The sequence below is a fragment of the Ambystoma mexicanum genome, chromosome 11, assembly GCF_040938575.1.
Source record: "Ambystoma mexicanum isolate Mex_15411 chromosome 11, UKY_AmexF1_1, whole genome shotgun sequence".
In the NCBI taxonomy this organism is placed as follows: Eukaryota; Metazoa; Chordata; class Amphibia; order Caudata; family Ambystomatidae; genus Ambystoma; species Ambystoma mexicanum.
The window spans coordinates 42,236,478-42,262,134 of NC_090934.1; positions in this window are offsets into that span (position 1 = coordinate 42,236,478).

Genomic DNA, 25,657 nt, shown 5'->3' on the forward strand with positions numbered 1-25,657 from the left:
GAGTCAGATACTCATTCCGCCGCTGACTGCGGAGACGGCTCACTCAGTAGTAGAGGTTGGCTTCCCCTAGTCCCAGAGTCAGATACTCATTCCACTGATGTCTGCAGGGCGGCCCACTCAGTACTAGAGGTTGCCGCTTCCCCTAGTCCCAGAGTCAGATACTCATTCCGCCGCTGTCTGCAGAGGCGGCCCACTCAGTACTAGAGTTTGGCTTCCCTATGTCCCGGAGTCAGATACTCATTCCGCTGCTGTCTGCAGAGGCGGCCCACTCAGTACTAGAGTTTGGTTTCCCCTAGTCCCAGAGTCAGATACTCATTCTGCCGCTGTCTGCAGAGGTCGGCCACTCAGTACTAGAGGTGGGCTTCCCCTAGTCCCAGAGTCAGATACTCATTCCGCCGCTGTCTGCAGAGGTGGCCCACACAGTACTAGAGTTTGGCTTCCCTATGTCCCAGAGTCAGATACTCATTCCGCTGCTGTCTGCAGAGGCGGCCCACTCAGTACTAGAGTTTGGCTTCCCCTAGTCCCAGAGTCAGATACTCATTCTGCCGCTGTCTGCAGAGGTGGACCACTCAGTACTAGAGGTTGGCTTCCCCTAGTCCCAGAGTCAGATACTCATTCCGCCGCTGTCTGTAGAGGTGGCCCACTCAGTACTAGAGGTTGACTTCCCCAGGTCCCAGAGTCAGATTCTCATTCCACCGCTGTCTGCGGAGGTGGCCCACTCAGTACTAGAGGTTGGCTTCTCCTAGTCCCAGAGTCAGATACTCATTCCGCTGATGTCTGCAGGGCCACCCACTCAGTACTAGAGGTTGGCGCTTCCACTAGTCCCAGAGTCAGAAACTCATTCCGCCGCTGTCTGCAGAGGCGGACCACTCAGTACTAGAGTTTGGCTTCCCTATGTCCCAGAGTCAGATACTCATTCCGCTGCTGTCTGCAGAGGCGGCCCACTCAGTACTAGAGTTTGGCTTCCCCTAGTCCCAGAGTCAGATACTCATTCTGCCGCTGTCTGCAGAGGTGGACCACTCAGTACTAGAGGTTGGCTTCCCCTAGTCCCAGAGTCAGATACTCATTCCGCCGCTGTCTGTAGAGGTGGCCCACTCAGTACTAGAGGTTGACTTCCCCTGGACCCAGAGTCAGATACTCATTCCACCGCTGTCTGCAGAGGCGGCCCATTCAGTACTAGAGATTGTCTTCCCTATGTCCCAGAGTCAGATACTCATTCTGCCACTGTCTGCAGAGGTGGCTCACTCAGTACTAGAGTTTGGCTTCTCCTAGTGCCAGAGTCAGATACTCATTCCGCCGCTGACTGCGGAGACGGCTCACTCAGTAGTAGAGGTTGCCTTTTCCTGGTCCCAGAGTCAGATACTCATTCTGCTGCTTTCTGCAAAGGCGGCCCACTCAGTACTAGAGGTTGGCTTCCCCTAGTCCCCAAGTCAGATACTCATTCTGCTGCTGTCTGCGGAGGCGGCCCACTCAGTACTAGAGGTTGGTTTCCCCTAGTCCCAGAGGTAGATACTCATTCCGCCTCTGCCTGCGGAGGCGGCACACTCAGTACTGCTGTTGCCTTCCCCTATTCCCAGAGTCAGATACTCATTCCGCCACTGCCTGCGAGGGCGGCCCACTCAGTAGTAGAGGTTGCCTTTTCCTAGTCCCAGAGTCAGATACTCATTCCGCTGCTGTCTGCAGAGGTGGCCCACTCAGTACTAGAGGTTGGCTTCCCCGAGTCCCACAGCAAGATACTCATTCCGCCGCTGTCTGCAGAGGTGGCCCACTCAATACTAGAGGTTGGCTTCCCCTAGTCCCAGAGTCAGATACTCATTCCGCCGCTGTCTGCTGCAGTGGCCCACTCAGTCTTAGATGTTGGCTTCCCCTACTCCCAGAGTCAGATATTCATTCCGCCGCTATCTGCGGCGGTGGCCCACTCAGTACTAGCGGTTGCCTTCCAATAGTCCAGAATCAGATACCAATTCCGCTGCTGCCTGCAGAGGCCGCCCACTCAGTACTAGAGTTTGGCTTCCCCTAGTCCCAGATTCAGATATTCATTCCGCTGATGACTGCAGGGCGGCCCACTCAGTACTAGAGGTTGCCGCTTCCCCTAGTCCCTGAGTCAGATACTCATTCCGCTGCTGTCTGCGGAGGCGGCCCACTTAGTACTAGATAGAGGTTGGCTTCCCCTAGTCCCAGACTCAGATACTCATTCCTCCGCTGTCTGCAGAGGACGGCCCACTCAGTACTAGAGGCTGGCTTCCTCCAAGTCCCCGGGTCAGATACTCATTCCACCGCTGTCTGCGGAGACGGCCCACTTAGTACTAGAGGTTGGCTTCCCCTTGTCCCAGACTCAGATACTCATTCCGCCGCTGTCTGCAGAGGACGGCCGACTCAGTACTAGAGGTTGGCTTCCCCTAGTCCCGAAGTCAGATACTCATTCCGCCGCTGTCTGCAGAGGCAGCCCACTCAGTACTAAAGTTTGGCGTCCCTATGTCCCGGAGTCAGATACTCATTCCGCTGCTGTCTGCAGAGGCGGCCCACTCAGTACTAGAGGTTGGCTTCCCCTAGTCCCAGAGTTAGATACTCATTCTGCCGCTGTCTGCAGAGGCAGCCCACTCAGTACTAAAGTTTGGCTTCCCTATGTCCCGGAGTCAGATACTCATTCCGCTGCTGTCTGCAGAGGCGACCCACTCAGTACTAGAGTTTGGCTTCCCCTAGTCCCAGAGTCAGATACTCATTCTGCCGCTGTCTGCAGAGGTGGGCCACTCAGTACTCGAGGTTGGCTTCCCCTAGTCCCAAAGTCAGATACTCATTCCGCCGCTTTCTGCAGAGGCGGCCCACTCAGTACTAGAGGTTGGCTTCCCCTAGTCCCAGAGTCAGATATTCATTCCGCCGCTGTCTGCTGAGATGGCCCACTTAGTACTAGAGGTTGGCTTCCCTTAGTCCCAGACTCAGATACTCATTCCACCACTGTCTGCAGAGGACGGCCCACTCAGTACTAGAGGTTGGCTTTCCCTAGTCCCAGAGTCAGATACTCATTCCGCCGCTGTCTGCAGAGGCAGCCCACTCAGTACTAATGTTTGGCTTTCCTATAGCCCGGAGTCAGATACTCATTCTGCTGCTGTCTGCAGAGGCGGCACACTCAGTACTAGAGGTTGGCTTCCCCTAGTCCCAGAGTTAGATACTCATTCTGCCGCTGTCTGCAGAGGCAGCCCACTCAGTACTAAAGTTTGGCTTCCCTATGTCCCGGAGTCAGATACTCATTCCGCTGATGTCTGCAGGGTGGCCCACTCAGTACTAGAGGTTGGTGCTTCCCCTAGTCCCTGAGTCAGATACTCATTCCGCTGCTGTCTGCGGAGGCGGCCCACTTAGCAGCAGATGTTGGCTTCCCCTAGTCCCAGACTCAGATACTCATTCCGCCGCTGTCTGCAGAGGAAGGCCCACTCAGTACTAGATGCTGGCTTCCCCCAAGTCCCCGAGTCAGATACTCATTCCGCCGCTGTCTGCTGAGATGGCCCACTAAGTACTAGAGGTTGGCTTCCCTTAGTCCCAGACTCAGATACTCATTCCGCCGCTGTCTGCAGAGGACGGCCCACTCAGTACTGCTGTTGCCTTCCCCTATTCCCAGAGTCAGATACTCATTCCGCCACTGCCTGCGAGGGCGGCCCACTCAGTAGTAGAGGTTGCCTTTTCCTAGTCCCAGAGTCAGATACTCATTCCGCTGCTGTCTGCAGTGGGGGCACACTCAGTACTAGAGGTTGGCTTCCCCGAGTCCCAGAGTAAGATACTCATTCCGCCGCTGTCTGCAGAGGTGGCCCACTCAGTACTAGAGGTTGGCTTCCCCTAGTCCCAGAGTCAGATACTCATTCCGCAGCTGTCTGCTGCAGTGGCCCACTCAGTCTTAGAGGTTGGCTTCCCCTACTCCCAGAGTCAGATATTCATTCCGCCGCTATCTGCGGCGGTGGCCCACTCAGTACTAGCGGTTGCCTTCTCCTAGTCCAGAATCAGATACCAATTCCGCTGCTGCCTGCAGAGGCGGCCCACTCAGTACTAGAGGTTGGCTTCCCCTAGTCCCAGAGTCAGATACTCATTCCGCCGCTGTCTGCTGCAGTGGCCCACTCAGTCCTAGAGGTTGGCTTTCCCTAGTCCCAGAGTCAGATACTCATTCTGCCGCTGTCTGCGGCAGTGGCCCACTCAGCACTAGAGGTTGCTTCCGCTAGTCCCAGAATCAGATACCAATTCAACTGCTGCCTGCAGAGGCGGCCCACTCAGTACTAGAGGTTGGCTTCCCCTGGTCCCAGAGTCAGATACTCATTCAGCCGATGTCTGCAGGGTGGCCCACTCAGTACTAGAGGTTGGCTTCCCTTAGTCAGATACTCATTCCGCCGCTGACTGCAGAGGCGGCCCACTCAGTACTAGAGTTTGGCTTCCCCTAGTCCCAGACTCAGATACTCATTCCGCCGCTGTCTGCGGAGGTGGCCCACTCAGTGCTAGAGGTTGGCTTCCCCTAGTCCCAGAGTCAGATACTCATTCCACTGATGTCTGCAGGGCCGCCCACTCAGTACAAGAGGTTGGCGCTTCCCCTAGTCCCAGAGTCAGATACTCATTCCGCCGCTGTCTGCAGAGGCGGCCCACTCAGTACTAGAGTTTGGCTTCCCTATGTCCCGGAGTCAGATACTCATTCCGCTGCTGTCTGCAGAGGCGGCCCACTCAGTACTAGAGTTTGGCTTCCCCTAGTCCCAGAGTCAGATACTCATTCTGCCTCTGTCTGCAGAGGTGGGCCACTCAGTACTAGAGGTTGGCTTCCCCTAGTCCCAGAGTCAGATACTCATTCCGCTGCTGTCTGTAGAGGTGGCCCACTCAGTACTAGAGTTTGGCTTCTCTATGTCCCGGAGGCAGATACTCATTCCGCTGCTGTCTGCAGAGGCGGCCCACTCAGTACTAGAGTTTGGCTTCCCCTTAGTCCCAGAGTCAGATACTCATTCTGCCGCTGTCTGCAGAGGTGGGCCACTCAGTACTAGAGGTTGGCTTCCCCTAGTCTCAGAGTCAAATACTCATTCCGCCGCTGTCTGCAGAGGCGGCCCACTCAGTACTAGAGGTTGGCTTCCCCTAGTGCCTGAGTCAGATACTCATTCCGCCGCTGTCTGCAGAGGTGGCCCACTCAGTACTAGAGGTTGGCTTCCCCTAGTCCCAAAGTCAGATACTTATTCCGCCACTATCTGTGGCAGTGGCCCACTCAGTACTAGCGGTTGCCTTCCGCTGGTCCCAGAATCAGATACCAATTCAGATGCTGCCTGCAGAGGGGGCCCACTTACTACTAGAGGTTGGATTCCCCTAGTCCCAGACTCAGATACTCATTCCGCCGCTGTCTGCAGAGGACGGCCCACTCAGTACTAGAGGTTAGCTTCCCCTAGTTCCAGAGTCAGATACTCATTCTGCCGCTGTCTGCAGAGGCGGCCCGCTCAGTACTAGAGGTTGGCTTCCCCTAGTCCCAGAGTCAGATACTCATTCCGCCACTGTCTGCTGCAGTGGCCCACTCAGTCCTAGAGCTTGGCTTCCCCTAGTCCCAGAGTCAGATACTCATTCCACCGCTATCTGCGGCAGTGGCCCACTCAGTACTAGAGGTTGCCGCTTCCCCTAGTCCCAGAGTCAGATACTCGTTCCGCCGCTGACTGCGGAGGCAGCCGACTCAGTACTAGAGGGTGGCTTCTCCTAGTCCAAGAGTCAGATACTCATTCCGCCGCTGTCTGCGGAGGTGGCCCACTCAGTACTAGAGGTTGGCTTCCCCTAGTCCCAGAGTCAGATATTCATTCTGCCGCTGTCTGCAGAGGCAGCCCACTCAGTACTAGAGGCTGGCTTCCCCATGTCTCTGAGTCAGATACTCATTCTGCCGCTGTCTGCGGAGACGGCCCACTCAGTACTAGAGTTTGGCTTCCCCTTAGTCCCAGAGTCAGATACTCATTCCGCCGTTGACTGCAGAGGCAGCCCACTGAGTACTAGAGGTTGGCTTCCCCTAGTCCCAGAGTCAGATATTCATTCCGCCGCTGTCTGCGGAGGTGGCCCGCACAGTACTAGAGGTTGGCTTCCCCTAGTCCCAGAGTCAGATACTCATTCCGCTGATGTCTGCAGGGCGGCCCACTCAGTACTAGAGGTTGGCGCTTCCCCTAGTCCCTGAGTCAGATACTCATTCCACCGCTGTCTGCGGGGGCAGCCCACTCAGTACTAGAGGTTGGCTTCCCATAGTCCCAGAGTCAGATACTCATTCCGCTGCTGTCTGCAGAGGGGGCTCAGTACTAGAGGTTGGCTTCCCCGAGTCCCAGAGTCAGATATTCATTCCGCCGCTGTCTGCGAAGGTGGCACACTCAGTACTAGAGGTTGGCTTCCCCTAATCCCAGAGTCAGATACTCATTCCGCTGATGTCTGCAGGGTGGCCCACTCAGTACTAGAGGTTGGCTTCGCCTGGTCCCAGAGTCAGATACTCATTCTGACGATGTCTGCAGGGTGGCCCACTCAGTACTAGAGGTTGGCTTGCCTTAGTCCCTGAGTCAGATGCTCATTCCGCCGCTGACTGCGGAGGTGGCCCACTCAGTACTAGATGTTGGCTTCCCCTAGTCCCAGAGTCAGATATTCATTCCGCCGCTGTCTGCGGAGGTGGCCCACTCAGTACTAGAGATTGGCTTCCCCTAATCCCAGAGTCAGATACTCATTCCGCTGATGTCTGCAGGGCGGCCCACTCAGTACTAGAGGTTGGCGCTTCCCCTAGTCCCTGAGTCAGATACTCATTCTGCCGCGGTCTGCGGAAGCGGCCCACTCAGTAATAGAGGTTGGCTTTCCCTAGTCCCAGAGTCAGATACTCATTCCGCCGCTGTCTGCAGAGACGGCCCACTTAGTATTAGAGGTTGGATTCCCCTAGTCCCAGAATCAGATACTCATTCCGCCACTGTCTGCTGCAGTGGCCCACTCAGTCCTAGAGGTTTGCTTCCCCTAGTCCCAGAGTCAGATACTCATTCCGCCGCTATCTGCGGCAGTGGCCCACTCAGTACTAGCGGTTACCTTCCCCTAGTCCCAGAATCAGATACCAATTGAGCTGCTGCCTGCAGAGGCGGCCCACTCAGTACTAGAGGTTGTCTTCCCCTGGCCCCAGAGTCAGATACTCATTCCACCGATGTCTGCAGGGTGGCCCACTCAGTACTAGAGGTTGGCTTCCTTTAGTCCCTGAGTCAGATACTCATTCCGCTGCTGACTGCAGAGGCAGCCCACTGAGTACTAGAGGTTGGTTTCCCCTAGTCCCTGAGTCAGATACTCATTCCGCCACTGTCTGCGGGGGCGGCCCACTCAGTACTAGAGGTTGGCTTCCCATAGTCCCAGAGTCAGATACTCATTCTGCCGCTGTCTGCGGAGGCGGCCCACTCAGTACCAGAGGCTGGCTTCCCCTAGTCCCGAGTCAGATACTCATTCCGCTGCTGCCTGCAGAGACGGCCCACTTAGTACTAGAGGTTGGATTTCCCTAGTCCCAGACTCAGATACTCATTCCGCCGCTGTCTGCAGAGGACGGCCAACTCAGTACTATAGGTTGGCTTCCCCTAGTCCCAGAGTCAGATACTCATTCCGTCGCTGTCTGCAGAGGCGGCCCACTCAGTACTAGAGTTTGGCTTCCATATGTCCCGGAGTCAGATACTCATTCCGCTGCTGTCTGCAGAGGTGGCCCACTCAGTCCTAGAGCTTGGCTTCCCCTAGTCCCAGAGTCAGATACTCATTCCACCGCTATCTGCGGCAGTGGCCCACTCAGTACTAGAGGTTGCCGCTTCCCCTAGTCCCATAGTCAGATACTCGTTCCGCCGCTGACTGCGGAGGCAGCCGACTCAGTACTAGAGGGTGGCTTCTCCTAGTCCAAGAGTCAGATACTCATTCCGCCGCTGTCTGCGGAGGTGGCCCACTCAGTACTAGAGGTTGGCTTCCCCTAGTCCCAGAGTCAGATATTCATTCTGCCGCTGTCTGCAGAGGCAGCCCACTCAGTACTAGAGGCTGGCTTCCCCATGTCCCGGAGTCAGATACTCATTCCGCTGCTGTCTGCAGAGGCGGCCCACTCAGTACTAGAGTTTGGCTTCCCCTAGTCCCAGAGTCAGATTCTCATTCTGCCGCTGTCTGCAGAGGTGGGCCACTCAGTACTAGAGGTTGGCTTCCCCTAGTCCCAGAGTCAGATACTCATTCCGTCGCTGTCTGCAGAGGTGGCCCACTCAGTACTAGAGGTTGACTTCCCCTGGACCCAGAGTCAGATACTCATTCCACCGCTGTCTGCAGAGGCGGTCCACTCAGTACTAGAGATTGGCTTCCCTAGGTCCCAGAGTCAGATACTCATTCTGCCACTGTCTGCAGAGGGGGCTCACTCAGTACTAGAGTTTGGCTTCTCCTAGTGCCAGAGTCAGATACTCATTCCGCCGCTGACTGCGGAGACGGCTCACTCAGTAGTAGAGGGTGCCTTCTCCTGGTCCCAGAGTCAGATACTCATTCTGCTGCTTTATGCAAAGGCGGCCCACTCAGTACTAGAGGTTGGCTTCCCCTAGTCCCCAAGTCAGATACTCATTCTGCTGCTGTCTGCGGAGGCGGCCCACTCAGTACTAGAGGTTGGTTTCCCCTAGTCCCAGAGGCAGATACTCATTGCGCTGCTGCCTGCGGAGGCGGCACACTCAGTACTGCTGTTGCCTTCCCCTATTCCCAGAGTCAGATACTCATTCCGCCACTGCCTGCGAGGGCGGCCCACTCAGTAGTAGAGGTTGCCTTTTCCTAGTCCCAGAGTCAGATACTCATTCCGCTGCTGTCTGCAGTGGGGGCACACTCAGTACTAGAGGTTGGCTTCCCCGAGTCCCAGAGTAAGATACTCATTCCGCCGCTGTCTGCAGAGGTGGCCCACTCAGTACTAGAGGTTGGCTTCCCCTAGTCCCAGAGTCAGATACTCATTCCGCAGCTGTCTGCTGCAGTGGCCCACTCAGTCTTAGAGGTTGGCTTCCCCTACTCCCAGAGTCAGATATTCATTCCGCCGCTATCTGCGGCGGTGGCCCACTCAGTACTAGCGGTTGCCTTCTCCTAGTCCAGAATCAGATACCAATTCCGCTGCTGCCTGCAGAGGCGGCCCACTCAGTACTAGAGGTTGGCTTCCCCTAGTCCCAGAGTCAGATATTCATTCCGCCGCTGTCTGCTGCAGTGGCCCACTCAGTCCTAGAGGTTGGCTTTCCCTAGTCCCAGAGTCAGATACTCATTCTGCCGCTGTCTGCGGCAGTGGCCCACTCAGCACTAGAGGTTGCTTCCGCTATTCCCAGAATCAGATACCAATTCAACTGCTGCCTGCAGAGGCGGCCCACTCAGTACTAGAGGTTGGCTTCCCCTGGTCCCAGAGTCAGATACTCATTCAGCCGATGTCTGCAGGGTGGCCCACTCAGTACTAGAGGTTGGCTTCCCTTAGTCCCTGAGTCAGATACTCATTCCGCCGCTGACTGCAGAGGCGGCCCACTCAGTACTAGAGTTTGGCTTCCCCTAGTCCCAGACTCAGATACTCATTCCGCCGCTGTCTGCGGAGGTGGCCCACTCAGTGCTAGAGGTTGGCTTCCCCTAGTCCCAGAGTCAGATACTCATTCCACTGATGTCTGCAGGGCCGCCCACTCAGTACAAGAGGTTGGCGCTTCCCCTAGTCCCAGAGTCAGATACTCATTCCGCCGCTGTCTGCAGAGGCGGCCCACTCAGTACTAGAGTTTGGCTTCCCTATGTCCCGGAGTCAGATACTCATTCCGCTGCTGTCTGCAGAGGCGGCCCACTCAGTACTAGAGTTTGGCTTCCCCTAGTCCCAGAGTCAGATACTCATTCTGCCGCTGTCTGCAGAGGTGGGCCACTCAGTACTAGAGGTTGGCTTCCCCTAGTCCCAGAGTCAGATACTCATTCCGCTGCTGTCTGTAGAGGTGGCCCACTCAGTACTAGAGTTTGGCTTCTCTATGTCCCGGAGGCAGATACTCATTCCGCTGCTGTCTGCAGAGGCGGCCCACTCAGTACTAGAGTTTGGCTTCCCCTTAGTCCCAGAGTCAGATACTCATTCTGCCGCTGTCTGCAGAGGTGGGCCACTCAGTACTAGAGGTTGGCTTCCCCTAGTCCCAGAGTCAAATACTCATTCCGCCGCTGTCTGCAGAGGCGGCCCACTCAGTACTAGAGGTTGGCTTCCCCTAGTGTCTGAGTCAGATACTCATTCCGCCGCTGTCTGCAGAGGTGGCCCACTCAGTACTAGAGGTTGGCTTCCCCTAGTCCCAAAGTCAGATACTTATTCCGCCACTATCTGTGGCAGTGGCCCACTCAGTACTAGCGGTTGCCTTCCGCTGGTCCCAGAATCAGATACCAATTCAGCTGCTGCCTGCAGAGGGGGCCCACTTACTACTAGAGGTTGGATTCCCCTAGTCCCAGACTCAGATACTCATTCCGCCGCTGTCTGCAGAGGACGGCCCACTCAGTACTAGAGGTTAGCTTCCCCTAGTACCAGAGTCAGATACTCATTCTGCCGCTGTCTGCAGAGGCGGCCCGCTCAGTACTAGAGGTTGGCTTCCCCTAGTCCCAGAGTCAGATACTCATTCCGCCACTGTCTGCTGCAGTGGCCCACTCAGTCCTAGAGCTTGGCTTCCCCTAGTCCCAGAGTCAGATACTCATTCCACCGCTATCTGCGGCAGTGGCCCACTCAGTACTAGAGGTTGCCGCTTCCCCTAGTCCCAGAGTCAGATACTCGTTCCGCCGCTGACTGCGGAGGCAGCCGACTCAGTACTAGAGGGTGGCTTCTCCTAGTCCAAGAGTCAGATACTCATTCCGCCGCTGTCTGCGGAGGTGGCCCACTCAGTACTAGAGGTTGGCTTCCCCTAGTCCCAGAGTCAGATATTCATTCTGCCGCTGTCTGCAGAGGCAGCCCACTCAGTACTAGAGGCTGGCTTCCCCATGTCTCTGAGTCAGATACTCATTCTGCCGCTGTCTGCGGAGACGGCCCACTCAGTACTAGAGTTTGGCTTCCCCTTAGTCCCAGAGTCAGATACTCATTCCGCCGTTGACTGCAGAGGCAGCCCACTGAGTACTAGAGGTTGGCTTCCCCTAGTCCCAGAGTCAGATATTCATTCCGCCGCTGTCTGCGGAGGTGGCCCGCACAGTACTAGAGGTTGGCTTCCCCTAGTCCCAGAGTCAGATACTCATTCCGCTGATGTCTGCAGGGCGGCCCACTCAGTACTAGAGGTTGGCGCTTCCCCTAGTCCCTGAGTCAGATACTCATTCCACTGCTGTCTGCGGGGGCAGCCCACTCAGTACTAGAGGTTGGCTTCCCATAGTCCCAGAGTCAGATACTCATTCCGCTGCTGTCTGCAGAGGGGGCTCACTCAGTACTAGAGGTTGGCTTCCCCGAGTCCCAGAGTCAGATATTCATTCCGCCGCTGTCTGCGAAGGTGGCACACTCAGTACTAGAGGTTGGCTTCCCCTAATCCCAGAGTCAGATACTCATTCCGCTGATGTCTGCAGGGTGGCCCACTCAGTACTAGAGGTTGGCTTCGCCTGGTCCCAGAGTCAAATACTCATTCTGACGATGTCTGCAGGGTGGCCCACTCAGTACTAGAGGTTGGCTTGCCTTAGTCCCTGAGTCAGATGCTCATTCCGCCGCTGACTGCGGAGGTGGCCCACTCAGTACTAGATGTTGGCTTCCCCTAGTCCCAGAGTCAGATATTCATTCCGCCGCTGTCTGCGGAGGTGGCCCACTCAGTACTAGAGATTGGCTTCCCCTAATCCCAGAGTCAGATACTCATTCCGCTGATGTCTGCAGGGCGGCCCACTCAGTACTAGAGGTTGGCGCTTCCCCTAGTCCCTGAGTCAGATACTCATTCTGCCGCGGTCTGCGGAGGCGGCCCACTCAGTAATAGAGGTTGGCTTTCCCTAGTCCCAGAGTCAGATACTCATTCCGCCGCTGTCTGCAGAGACGGCCCACTTAGTATTGGAGGTTGGATTCCCCTAGTCCCAGAATCAGATACTCATTCCGCCACTGTCTGCTGCAGTGGCCCACTCAGTCCTAGAGGTTTGCTTCCCCTAGTCCCAGAGTCAGATACTCATTCCGCCGCTATCTGCGGCAGTGGCCCACTCAGTACTAGCGGTTACCTTCCCCTAGTCCCAGAATCAGATACCAATTGAGCTGCTGCCTGCAGAGGCGGCCCACTCAGTACTAGAGGTTGTCTTCCCCTGGCCCCAGAGTCAGATACTCATTCCACCGATGTCTGCAGGGTGGCCCACTCAGTACTAGAGGTTGGCTTCCCATAGTCCCAGAGTCAGATACTCATTCCGCTGCTGACTGCAGAGGCAGCCCACTGAGTACTAGAGGTTGGTTTCCCCTAGTCCCTGAGTCAGATACTCATTCCGCCACTGTCTGCGGGGGCGGCCCACTCAGTACTAGAGGTTGGCTTCCCATAGTCCCAGAGTCAGATACTCATTCTGCCGCTGTCTGCGGAGGCGGCCCACTCAGTACCAGAGGCTGGCTTCCCCTAGTCCCGAGTCAGATACTCATTCCGCTGCTGCCTGCAGAGACGGCCCACTTAGTACTAGAGGTTGGATTTCCCTAGTCCCAGACTCAGATACTCATTCCGCCGCTGTCTGCAGAGGACGGCCAACTCAGTACTATAGGTTGGCTTCCCCTAGTCCCAGAGTCAGATACTCATTCCGTCGCTGTCTGCAGAGGCGGCCCACTCAGTACTAGAGTTTGGCTTCCATATGTCCCGGAGTCAGATACTCATTCCGCTGCTGTCTGCAGAGGTGGCCCACTCAGTACTAGAGTTTGGCTTCCCCTAGTCTCAGAGTCAGATACTCATTCTGCCGCTGTCTGCAGAGGTGGGCCACTCAGTACTAGAGGTTGGCTTCCCGTAGTCCCAGAGTCAGATACTCATTCCGCCACTGTCTGCAGAGGCGGCCCACTCAGTACTAGAGGTTGGCTTCCTCTGGACCCAGAGTCAGATACTCATTCGGTCGCTGTCTGCAGAGGCAGCCCACTCAGTACTAGAGATTGGTTTCCCTATGTCCCAGAGTCAGATACTCATTCTGCCACTGTCTGCAGAGGTGGGAGACTCAGTACTAGAGGTTGGCTTCCTCTAGTCCCAGACTCAGATACTCATTCCGCCGCTGTCTGCGGAGGTGGCCCACTCAGTACTAGAGGTTGGCTTCCCCTAGTCCCAGAGTCAGATACTCATTCTGCCACTGTCTGCGGCAGTGGCCCACTCAGTACTAGCGGTTGCTTCCGCTAGTCCCAGAATCAGATACCAATTCAACTGCTGCCTGCAGAGGCGGCCCACTCAGTACTAGAGGTTGGCTTCCCCTGGTCCCAGAGTCAGATACTCATTCCGCCGATGTCTGCAGGGTGGCCCACTCAGTACTAGAGGTTGGCTTCCCTTAGTCACTGAGTCAGATACTCATTCCGCCGCTGACTGCGGAGGCGGCCCACTCAGTACTAGAGGTTGGCTTCCCCTAGTCCCAGACTCAGATACTCATTCCGCCGCTGTCTGCGGAGGTGGCCCACTCAGTACTAGAGGTTGGCTTCCCCTAGTCCCAGAGTCAGATACTCATTCCACTGATGTCTGCAGGGCGGCCCACTCAGTACTAGAGGTTGCCGCTTCCCCTAGTCCCAGAGTCAGATACTCATTCCGCCGCTGTCTGCAGAGGCGGCCCACTCAGTACTAGAGTTTGGCTTCCCTATGTCCCGGAGTCAGATACTCATTCCGCTGCTGTCTGCAGAGGCAGCCCACTCAGTACTAGAGTTTGGCTTCCCCTAGTCCCAGAGTCAGATACTCATTCTGCCGCTGTCTGCAGAGGTGGGCCACTCAGTACTAGAGGTTGGCTTCCCCTAGTCCCAGAGTCAGATACTCATTCCGTCGTTGTCTGCAGAGGTGGCCCACTCAGTACTAGAGGTTGACTTCCCCTGGACCCAGAGTCAGATACTCATTCCACCGCTGTCTGCAGAGGCGGCCCATTCAGTACTAGAGATTGTCTTCCCTATTTCCCAGAGTCAGATACTCATTCTGCCACTGTCTGCAGAGGTGGCTCACTCAGTACTAGAGTTTGGCTTCTCCTAGTGCCAGAGTCAGATACTCATTCCGCCGCTGACTGCGGAGACGGCTCACTCAGTAGTAGAGGTTGCCTTTTCCTGGTCCCAGAGTCAGATACTCATTCTGCTGCTTTCTGCAAAGGCGGCCCACTCAGTACTAGAGGTTGGCTTCCCCTAGTCCCCAAGTCAGATACTCATTCTGCTGCTGTCTGCGGAGGCGGCCCACTCAGTACTAGAGATGGGTTTCCCCTAGTCCCAGAGGTAGATACTCATTCCGCCTCTGCCTGCGGAGGCGGCACACTCAGTACTGCTGTTGCCTTCCCCTATTCCCAGAGTCAGATACTCATTCCGCCACTGCCTGCGAGGGCGGCCCATTCAGTAGTAGAGGTTGCCTTTTCCTAGTCCCAGAGTCAGATACTCATTCCGCTGCTGTCTGCAGAGGTGGCCCACTCAGTACTAGAGGTTGGCTTCCCCGAGTCCCACAGCAAGATACTCATTCCACCGCTGTCTGCAGAGGTGGCCCACTCAATACTAGAGGTTGGCTTCCCCTAGTCAAAGAGTCAGATACTCATTCCGCCGCTGTCTGCTGCAGTGGCCCACTCAGTCTTAGATGTTGGCTTCCCCTACTCCCAGAGTCAGATATTCATTCCGCCGCTATCTGCGGCGGTGGCCCACTCAGTACTAGCGGTTGCCTTCCAATAGTCCAGAATCAGATACCAATTCCGCTGCTGCCTGCAGAGGCCGCCCACTCAGTACTAGAGTTTGGCTTCCCCTAGTCCCAGATTCAGATATTCATTCCGCCGCTGTCTGCTGCAGTGGCCCACTCAGTCCTAGAGGTTGGCTTCCCCTAGTCCCAGAGTCAGATACTCATTCTGCCGCTGTCTGCGGCAGTGGCCCACTCAGTACTAGCGGTTGCTTCCGCTAGTCCCAGAATCAGATACCAATTCAACTGCTGCCTGCAGAGGCGGCCCACTCAGTACTAGAGGTTGGCTTCCCCTGGTCCCAGAGTCAGATACTCATTCCGCCGATGTCTGCAGGGTGGCCCACTCAGTACTAGAGGTTGGCTTCCCTTAGTCCCTGAGTCAGATACTCATTCCGCCGCTGACTGCGGAGGTGGCCCACTCAGTACTAGAGGTTGGCTTCCCCTAGTCCCAGACTCAGATACTCATTCCGCCGCTGTCTGCGGAGGTGGCCCACTCAGTACTAGAGGTTGGCTTCCCCTAGTCCCAGAGTCAGATACTCATTCCGCTGATGTCTGCAGGGCCACCCACTCAGTACTAGAGGTTGGCGCTTCCACTAGTCCCAGAGTCAGAAACTCATTCCGCCGCTGTCTGCAGAGGCGGACCACTCAGTACTAGAGTTTGGCTTCCCTATGTCCCAGAGTCAGATACTCATTCCGCTGCTGTCTGCAGAGGCGGCCCACTCAGTACTAGAGTTTGGCTTCCCCTAGTCCCAGAGTCAGATACTCATTCTGCCGCTGTCTGCAGAGGTGGACCACTCAGTACTAGAGGTTGGCTTCCCCTAGTCCCAGAGTCAGATACTCATTCCGCCGCTGTCTGTAGAGGTGGCCCACTCAGTACTAGAGGTTGACTTCCCCTGGACCCAGAGTCAGATACTCATTCCACCGCTGTCTGCAGAGGCGGCCCACTCAGTACTAGAGATTGGCTTCCCTATGTCCCAGAGTCAGATACTTATTCTGCCACTGTCTGCAGAGGTGGCTCACTCAGTACTAGAGTTTGGCTTCTCCTAGTGCCAGAGTCAGATACTCATTCGGCCGCTGACTGCGGAAACGGCTCACTCAGTACTAGAGGTTGCCTTCCCCTAGTCCCAGAGTCAGATACTCATTCTGCTGCTTTCTGCAAAGGCGGCCCAGTCAGTACTAGAGGTTGGCTTCCCCTAGTCCCCAAGTCAGATACTCATTCTGCTGCTGTCTGCGGAGCCGGCCCACTCAGTACTAGAGGTTGGTTTCCCCTAGTCCCAGATGCAGATACTCATTCCGCCGCTGCCTGCGGAGGTGGCACACTCAGTACTGCTGTTGCCTTCCCCTATTCCCAGAGTCAGATACTCATTCCGCCACTGCCTGCGGGGGCGGCCCACTCAGTAGTAGAGGTTGCCTTTTCCTATCCCAGAGTCAGATACTCATTCCGCTGCTGTCTGCAGAGGACGGCCAACTCAGTACTATAGGTTGGCTTCCCCTAGTCCCAGAGTCAGATACTCATTCTGCCGCTGTCTGCAGAGGTGGACCACTCAGTACTAGAGGTTGGCTTCCCGTAGTCCCAGAGTCAGATACTCATTCCGCCACTGTCTGCAGAGGCGGCCCACTCAGTACTAGAGGTTGGCTTCCTCTGGACCCAGAGTCAGATACTCATTCGGTCGCTGTCTGCAGAGGCAGCCCACTCAGTACTGGAGATTGGTTTCCCTATGTCCCAGAGTCAGATACTCATTCTGCCACTGTCTGCAGAGGTGGGAGACTCAGTACTAGAGGTTGGCTTCCTCTAGTCCCAGACTCAGATACTCATTCCGCCGCTGTCTGCGGAGGTGGCCCACTCAGTACTAGCGGTTGCTTCCGCTAGTCCCAGAATCAGATACCAATTCAACTGCTGCCTGCAGAGGCGGCCCACTCAGTACTAGAGGTTGGCTTCCCCTGGTCCCAGAGTCAGATACTCATTCCGCCGATGTCTGCAGGGTGGCCCACTCAGTACTAGAGGTTGGCTTCCCTTAGTCACTGAGTCAGATACTCATTCCGCCGCTGACTGCGGAGGCGGCCCACTCAGTACTAGAGGTTGGCTTCCCCTAGTCCCAGACTCAGATACTCATTCCGCCGCTGTCTGCGGAGGTGGCCCACTCAGTACTAGAGGTTGGCTTCCCCTAGTCCCAGAGTCAGATACTCATTCCACTGATGTCTGCAGGGCGGCCCACTCAGTACTAGAGGTTGCCGCTTCCCCTAGTCCCAGAGTCAGATACTCATTCCGCCGCTGTCTGCAGAGGCGGCCCACTCAGTACTAGAGTTTGGCTTCCCTATGTCCCGGAGTCAGATACTCATTCCGCTGCTGTCTGCAGAGGCGGCCCACTCAGTACTAGAGTTTGGTTTCCCCTAGTCCCAGAGTCAGATACTCATTCTGCCGCTGTCTGCAGAGGTCGGCCACTCAGTACTAGAGGTGGGCTTCCCCTAGTCCCAGAGTCAGATACTCATTCCGCCGCTGTCTGCAGAGGTGGCCCACACAGTACTAGAGTTTGGCTTCCCTATGTCCCAGAGTCAGATACTCATTCCGCTGCTGTCTGCAGAGGCGGCCCACTCAGTACTAGAGTTTGGCTTCCCCTAGTCCCAGAGTCAGATACTCATTCTGCCGCTGTCTGCAGAGGTGGACCACTCAGTACTAGAGGTTGGCTTCCCCTAGTCCCAGAGTCAGATACTCATTCCGCCGCTGTCTGTAGAGGTGGCCCACTCAGTACTAGAGGTTGACTTCCCCTGGACCCAGAGTCAGATTCTCATTCCACCGCTGTCTGCGGAGGTGGCCCACTCAGTACTAGAGGTTGGCTTCTCCTAGTCCCAGAGTCAGATACTCATTCCGCTGATGTCTGCAGGGCCACCCACTCAGTACTAGAGGTTGGCGCTTCCACTAGTCCCAGAGTCAGAAACTCATTCCGCCGCTGTCTGCAGAGGCGGACCACTCAGTACTAGAGTTTGGCTTCCCTATGTCCCAGAGTCAGATACTCATTCCGCTGCTGTCTGCAGAGGCGGCCCACTCAGTACTAGAGTTTGGCTTCCCCTAGTCCCAGAGTCAGATACTCATTCTGCCGCTGTCTGCAGAGGTGGACCACTCAGTACTAGAGGTTGGCTTCCCCTAGTCCCAGAGTCAGATACTCATTCCGCCGCTGTCTGTAGAGGTGGCCCACTCAGTACTAGAGGTTGACTTCCCCTGGACCCAGAGTCAGATACTCATTCCACCGCTGTCTGCAGAGGCGGCCCATTCAGTACTAGAGATTGTCTTCCCTATGTCCCAGAGTCAGATACTCATTCTGCCACTGTCTGCAGAGGTGGCTCACTCAGTACTAGAGTTTGGCTTCTCCTAGTGCCAGAGTCAGATACTCATTCCGCCGCTGACTGCGGAGACGGCTCACTCAGTAGTAGAGGTTGCCTTTTCCTGGTCCCAGAGTCAGATACTCATTCTGCTGCTTTCTGCAAAGGCGGCCCACTCAGTACTAGAGGTTGGCTTCCCCTAGTCCCCAAGTCAGATACTCATTCTGCTGCTGTCTGCGGAGGCGGCCCACTCAGTACTAGAGGTTGGTTTCCCCTAGTCCCAGAGGTAGATACTCATTCCGCCTCTGCCTGCGGAGGCGGCACACTCAGTACTGCTGTTGCCTTCCCCTATTCCCAGAGTCAGATACTCATTCCGCCACTGCCTGCGAGGGCGGCCCACTCAGTAGTAGAGGTTGCCTTTTCCTAGTCCCAGAGTCAGATACTCATTCCGCTGCTGTCTGCAGAGGTGGCCCACTCAGTACTAGAGGTTGGCTTCCCCGAGTCCCACAGCAAGATACTCATTCCGCCGCTGTCTGCAGAGGTGGCCCACTCAATACTAGAGGTTGGCTTCCCCCAAGTCCCAGAGTCAGATACTCATTCCGCCGCTGTCTGCTGCAGTGGCCCACTCAGTCTTAGATGTTGGCTTCCCCTACTCCCAGAGTCAGATATTCATTCCGCCGCTATCTGCGGCGGTGGCCCACTCAGTACTAGCGGTTGCCTTCCAATAGTCCAGAATCAGATACCAATTCCGCTGCTGCCTGCAGAGGCCGCCCACTCAGTACTAGAGTTTGGCTTCCCCTAGTCCCAGATTCAGATATTAATTCCGCTGATGACTGCAGGGCGGCCCACTCAGTACTAGAGGTTGGCTTCCCCTAGTCCCTGAGTCAGATACTCATTCCGCCGCTGTCTGTAGAGGTGGCCCACTCAGTACTAGAGGTTGACTTCCCCTGGACCCAGAGTCAGATTCTCATTCCACCGCTGTCTGCGGAGGTGGCCCACTCAGTACTAGAGGTTGGCTTCTCCTAGTCCCAGAGTCAGATACTCATTCCGCTGATGTCTGCAGGGCCACCCACTCAGTACTAGAGGTTGGCGCTTCCACTAGTCCCAGAGTCAGAAATTCATTCCGCCGCTGTCTGCAGAGGCGGACCACTCAGTACTAGAGTTTGGCTTCCCTATGTCCCAGAGTCAGATACTCATTCCGCTGCTGTCTGCAGAGGCGGCCCACTCAGTACTAGAGTTTGGCTTCCCTTAGTCCCAGAGTCAGATACTCATTCTGCCGCTGTCTGCAGAGGTGGACCACTCAGTACTAGAGGTTGGCTTCCCCTAGTCCCAGAGTCAGATACTCATTCCGCCGCTGTCTGTAGAGGTGGCCCACTCAGTACTAGAGGTTGACTTCCCCTGGACCCAGAGTCAGATACTCATTCCACCGCTGTCTGCAGAGGCGGCCCATTCAGTACTAGAGATTGTCTTCCCTATGTCCCAGAGTCAGATACTCATTCTGCCACTGTCTGCAGAGGTGGCTCACTCAGTACTAGAGTTTGGCTTCTCCTAGTGCCAGAGTCAGATACTCATTCCGCCGCTGACTGCGGAGACGGCTCACTCAGTAGTAGAGGTTGCCTTTTCCTGGTCCCAGAGTCAGATACTCATTCTGCTGCTTTCTGCAAAGGCGGCCCACTCAGTACTAGAGGTTGGCTTCCCCTAGTCCCCAAGTCAGATACTCATTCTGCTGCTGTCTGCGGAGGCGGCCCACTCAGTACTAGAGGTTGGTTTCCCCTAGTCCCAGAGGTAGATACTCATTCCGCCTCTGCCTGCGGAGGCGGCACACTCAGTACTGCTGTTGCCTTCCCCTATTCCCAGAGTCAGATACTCATTCCGCCACTGCCTGCGAGGGCGGCCCACTCAGTAGTAGAGGTTGCCTTTTCCTAGTCCCAGAGTCAGATACTCATTCCGCTGCTGTCTGCAGAGGTGGCCCACTCAGTACTAGAGGTTGGCTTCCCCGAGTCCCACAGCAAGATACTCATTCCGCCGCTGTCTGCAGAGGTGTCCCACTCAATACTAGAGGTTGGCTTCCCCTAGTCCCAGAGTCAGATACTCATTCCGCCGCTGTCTGCTGCAGTGGCCCACTCAGTCTTAGATGTTGGCTTCCCCTACTCCCAGAGTCAGATATTCATTCCGCCGCTATCTGCGGCGGTGGCCCACTCAGTACTAGCGGTTGCCTTCCAATAGTCCAGAATCAGATACCAATTCCGCTGCTGCCTGCAGAGGCCGCCCACTCAGTACTAGAGTTTGGCTTCCCCTAGTCCCAGATTCAGATATTCATTCCGCTGATGACTGCAGGGCGGCCCACTCAGTACTAGAGGTTGCCGCTTCCCCTAGTCCCTGAGTCAGATACTCATTCCGCTGCTGTCTGCGGAGGCGGCCCACTTAGTACTAGATAGAGGTTGGCTTCCCCTAGTCCCAGACTCAGATACTCATTCCTCCGCTGTCTGCAGAGGACGGCCCACTCAGTACTAGAGGCTGGCTTCCTCCAAGTCCCCGGGTCAGATACTCATTCCACCGCTGTCTGCGGAGACGGCCCACTTAGTACTAGAGGTTGGCTTCCCCTTGTCCCAGACTCAGATACTCATTCCGCCGCTGTCTGCAGAGGACGGCCGACTCAGTACTAGAGGTTGGCTTCCCCTAGTCCCGAAGTCAGATACTCATTCCGCCGCTGTCTGCAGAGGCAGCCCACTCAGTACTAAAGTTTGGCGTCCCTATGTCCCGGAGTCAGATACTCATTCCGCTGCTGTCTGCAGAGGCGGCCCACTCAGTACTAGAGGTTGGCTTCCCCTAGTCCCAGAGTTAGATACTCATTCTGCCGCTGTCTGCAGAGGCAGCCCACTCAGTACTAAAGTTTGGCTTCCCTATGTCCCGGAGTCAGATACTCATTCCGCTGCTGTCTGCAGAGGCGACCCACTCAGTACTAGAGTTTGGCTTCCCCTAGTCCCAGAGTCAGATACTCATTCTGCCGCTGTCTGCAGAGGTGGGCCACTCAGTACTCGAGGTTGGCTTCCCCTAGTCCCAAAGTCAGATACTCATTCCGCCGCTTTCTGCAGAGGCGGCCCACTCAGTACTAGAGGTTGGCTTCCCCTAGTCCCAGAGTCAGATATTCATTCCGCCGCTGTCTGCTGAGATGGCCCACTTAGTACTAGAGGTTGGCTTCCCTTAGTCCCAGACTCAGATACTCATTCCACCACTGTCTGCAGAGGACGGCCCACTCAGTACTAGAGGTTGGCTTTCCCTAGTCCCAGAGTCAGATACTCATTCCGCCGCTGTCTGCAGAGGCAGCCCACTCAGTACTAATGTTTGGCTTTCCTATAGCCCGGAGTCAGATACTCATTCTGCTGCTGTCTGCAGAGGCGGCACACTCAGTACTAGAGGTTGGCTTCCCCTAGTCCCAGAGTTAGATACTCATTCTGCCGCTGTCTGCAGAGGCAGCCCACTCAGTACTAAAGTTTGGCTTCCCTATGTCCCGGAGTCAGATACTCATTCCGCTGATGTCTGCAGGGTGGCCCACTCAGTACTAGAGGTTGGTGCTTCCCCTAGTCCCTGAGTCAGATACTCATTCCGCTGCTGTCTGCGGAGGCGGCCCACTTAGCAGCAGATGTTGGCTTCCCCTAGTCCCAGACTCAGATACTCATTCCGCCGCTGTCTGCAGAGGAAGGCCCACTCAGTACTAGATGCTGGCTTCCCCCAAGTCCCCGAGTCAGATACTCATTCCGCCGCTGTCTGCTGAGATGGCCCACTAAGTACTAGAGGTTGGCTTCCCTTAGTCCCAGACTCAGATACTCATTCCGCCGCTGTCTGCAGAGGACGGCCCACTCAGTACTAGAGGTTGGCTTTCCCTAGTCCCAGAGTCAGATACTCATTCCGCCGCTGTCTGCAGAGGCAGCCCACTCAGTACTAAAGTTTGGCTTTCCTATGTCCCGGAGTCAGATACTCATTCCGCTGCTGTCTGCAGAGGCCGCCCACTCAGTACTAGAGGTTGGCTTCCCCTAGTCCCAGAGTCAGATACTCATTCCGCCGCTGTCTGCAGAGGCGGCCCACTCAGTACTAGAGGTTGGCTTCCCCTAGTCCCAGAGTCAGATATTCATTCCGCCTCTGTCTGCAGAGGCGGCCCATTCAGCACTAGAGATTGGCTTCCCTTTGTCCCAGAGTCAGATACTCATTCCACCACTGTCTGCAGAGGTGGCTCACTCAGTACTAGAGGTTGGCTTCCCCTAGTGCCAGAGTCAGATACTCATTCCGCCGCTGACTGCGGAGACGGCTCACTCAGTACTAGAGGTTGGTTTCCCATTGTCCCCAAGTCAGATACTCATTCTGCTGCTGTCTGCGGAGGTGGCCCACTCAGTACTAGAGGTTGGTTTCCCCTAGTCCCAGAGGCAGATACTCATTCCGCCGATGTCTGCGGAGTCGGCCCACTCAGTACTAGAGGTTGGTTTCCCCTAGTCCCAGAGGCAGATACTCATTCCGCCGCTGCCTGCGGAGGCTGCCCACTCAGTACTGAGGTTGCCTTCCCCTAGTCCCAGAGTCAGATACTAATTACGCCGCTGCCTGCAGAGGCGGCCCACTCAGTAGTAGAGGTTGCCTTTTCCTTGTCCCAGAGTCAGATACTCATTCCGCTGCTATCGGCGGCAGTGGCCCACTCAGTACTAGCGGTTGCCTTCCCCTAATCCCAGAATCAGATACCAATTCCGCTGCTGCCTGCAGACGCGGCCCACTCCGTACTAGAGGTTGGCTTCCCCTGGTCTCAGAGTCAGATACTCATTCCGCCGATGTCTGCAGGGCGGCCCACTCAGTACCAGAGGTTGGCTTGCCTTATTCCCTGAGTCAGATTCTCATTCCGCCGCTGACTGCGGAGGCGGCCCATTCAGTACTAGAGGTTGGCTTCCCCTAGTCCCAGAGTCAGATACTCATTCCGCTGATGACTGCAGGGCGGCCCACTCAGTACTAGAGGTTGGCGCTTCCCCTAGTCCCTGAGTCAGATACTCATTCCGCTGCTGTCTGCGGAGGCGGCCCACTTAGTACTAGATAGAGGTTGGCTTCCCCTAGTCCCAGACTCAGATACTCATTCCGCCGCTGTCTGCAGAGGACGGCCCATTCAGTACTAGAGGCTGGCTTCCTCCAAGTCCCCGGGTCAGATACTCATTCCACCGCTGTCTGCGGAGACGGCCCACTTAGTACTAGAGGTTGGCTTCCCCTAGTCCCAGACTCAGATACTCATTCCGCCGCTGTCTGCAGAGGACGGCCCACTCAGTACTAGAGGTTGGCTTCCCCTAGTCCTGGAGTCAGATACTCATTCCGCCGCTGTCTGCAGAGGCAGCCCACTCAGTACTAAAGTTTGGCTTTCCTATGTCCCGGAGTCAGATACTCATTCTGCTGCTGTCTGCAGAGGCGGCCCACTCAGTACTAGAGGTTGGCTTCCCCTAGTCCCAGAGTTAGATACTCATTCTGCCGCTGTCTGCAGAGGCAGCCCACTCAGTACTAAAGTTTGGCTTCCCTATGTCCCGGAGTCAGATACTCATTCCGCTGCTGTCTGCAGAGGCGGCCAACTCAGTACTAGAGTTTGGCTTCCCCTAGTCCCAGAGTCAGATACTCATTCTGCCGCTGTCTGCAGAGGTGGGCCACTCAGTACTCGAGGTTGGCTTCCCCTAGTCCCAAAGTCAGATACTCATTCCGCCGCTGTCTGCAGAGGCAGCCCACTCAGTACTAGAGGTTGGCTTCCCCTAGTCCCAGAGTCAGATATTCATTCCGCCGCTGTCTGCTGAGATGGCCCACTTAGTACTAGAGGTTGGCTTCCCTTAGTCCCAGACTCAGATACTCATTCCGCCACTGTCTGCAGAGGACGGCCCACTCAGTACTAGAGGTTGGCTTTCCCTAGTCCCAGAGTCAGATACTCATTCCGCCGCTGTCTGCAGAGGCAGCCCACTCAGTACTAAAGTTTGGCTTTCCTATGTCCCGGAGTCAGATACTCATTCTGCTGCTGTCTGCAGAGGCGGCCCACTCAGTACTAGAGGTTGGCTTCCCCTAGTCCCAGAGTTAGATACTCATTCTGCCGCTGTCTGCAGAGGCAGCCCACTCAGTACTAAAGTTTGGCTTCCCTATGTCCCGGAGTCAGATACTCATTCCGCTGATGTCTGCAGGGTGGCCCACTCAGTACTAGAGGTTGGTGCTTCCCCTAGTCCAAGAGTCAGATACTCATTCCGCTGCTGTCTGCGGAGGCGGCCCACTTAGTAGCAGATGTTGGCTTCCCCTAGTCCCAGACTCAGATACTCATTCCGCCGCTGTCTGCAGAGGAAGGCCCACTCAGTACTAGATGCTGGCTTCACCCAAGTCCCCGAGTCAGATACTCATTCCGCCGCTGTCTGCAGATGCGGGCCACTCAGTACTAGAGGTTGGCTTCTCTATGTCCCAGAGTCAGATACTCATTCCGCCACTGTCTGCAGAGGGCGCTCACTCAATACTAGATGTTGGCTTCCGCTAGTGCCAGAGTCAGATACTCATTCCGCCGCTGACTGCGGAGACGGCTCACTCAGTACTAGAGGTTGCCTTCTCCTGGTCCCAGAGTCAGATACTCATTCCGCTGCTGTCTGCAAAGGCGGCCCACTCAGTACTAGAGGTTGGCTTCCCCTAGTCCCCAAGTCAGATACTCATTCTGTTGCTGTCTGCGGAGGCGGCCCACTCAGTACTAGAGGTTGGTTTCCCCTAGTCCCAGAGGCAGATACTCATTCTGCCACTGTCTGCGGAGTCGGCCCACTCAGTACTAGAGGTTGGTTTCCCCTAGTCCCAGAGGCAGATACTCATTCCACCACTGCCTGCGGAGGCGGCCCACTCAGTACTGCGGTTGCCTTCCCCTAGTCCCAGAGTCAGATACTCATTCCTCCGCTGCCTGCAGAGGCGGCCCACTCAGTAGTAGAGCTTGCCTTTTCGTAGACCCAGAGTCATATACTCATTCTGCCGCTGTCTGCAGAGACGGCTCACTCAGTACTAGAGGTTGGCCTCCCCTAGTCCCAGAGTCAGATACTCATTCCACTGCTGTCTGCAGAGGCGGCCCACTCAGTACTAGAGGTTGGCTTCCCCTAGTCCCAGAGCCAGATACTCATTCCGCTGCTTTGTGCTGCAGTGGCCCACTCAGTCCTAGAGGTTGGCTTCCCCTAGACCTAGAGTCAGATACTCATTCCGCTGCTATCGGCGGCAGTGTCCCTCTCAGTACTAGAAGTTGCCTTCCCCTAATCCCAGAATCAGATAGCAATTTTGCTGCTGCCTGCAGACGCGGCCCACTCCGTACTAGAGGTTGGCTTCCCCTGGTCTCAGAGTCAGATACTCATTCCGCCGATGTCTGCAGGGCGGCCCACTCAGTACTAGAGGTTGGCTTGCCTTAGTCCCTGAGTCAGATACTCATTCCGCCGCTGACTGCGGAGGCGGCCCACTCAGTACTAGAGGTTAGCTTCCCCTAGTCCCAGAGTCAGATATTCATTCCGCCGCTGTCTGCGTAGGTGACCCACTCAGTACTAGAGGTTGGCTTC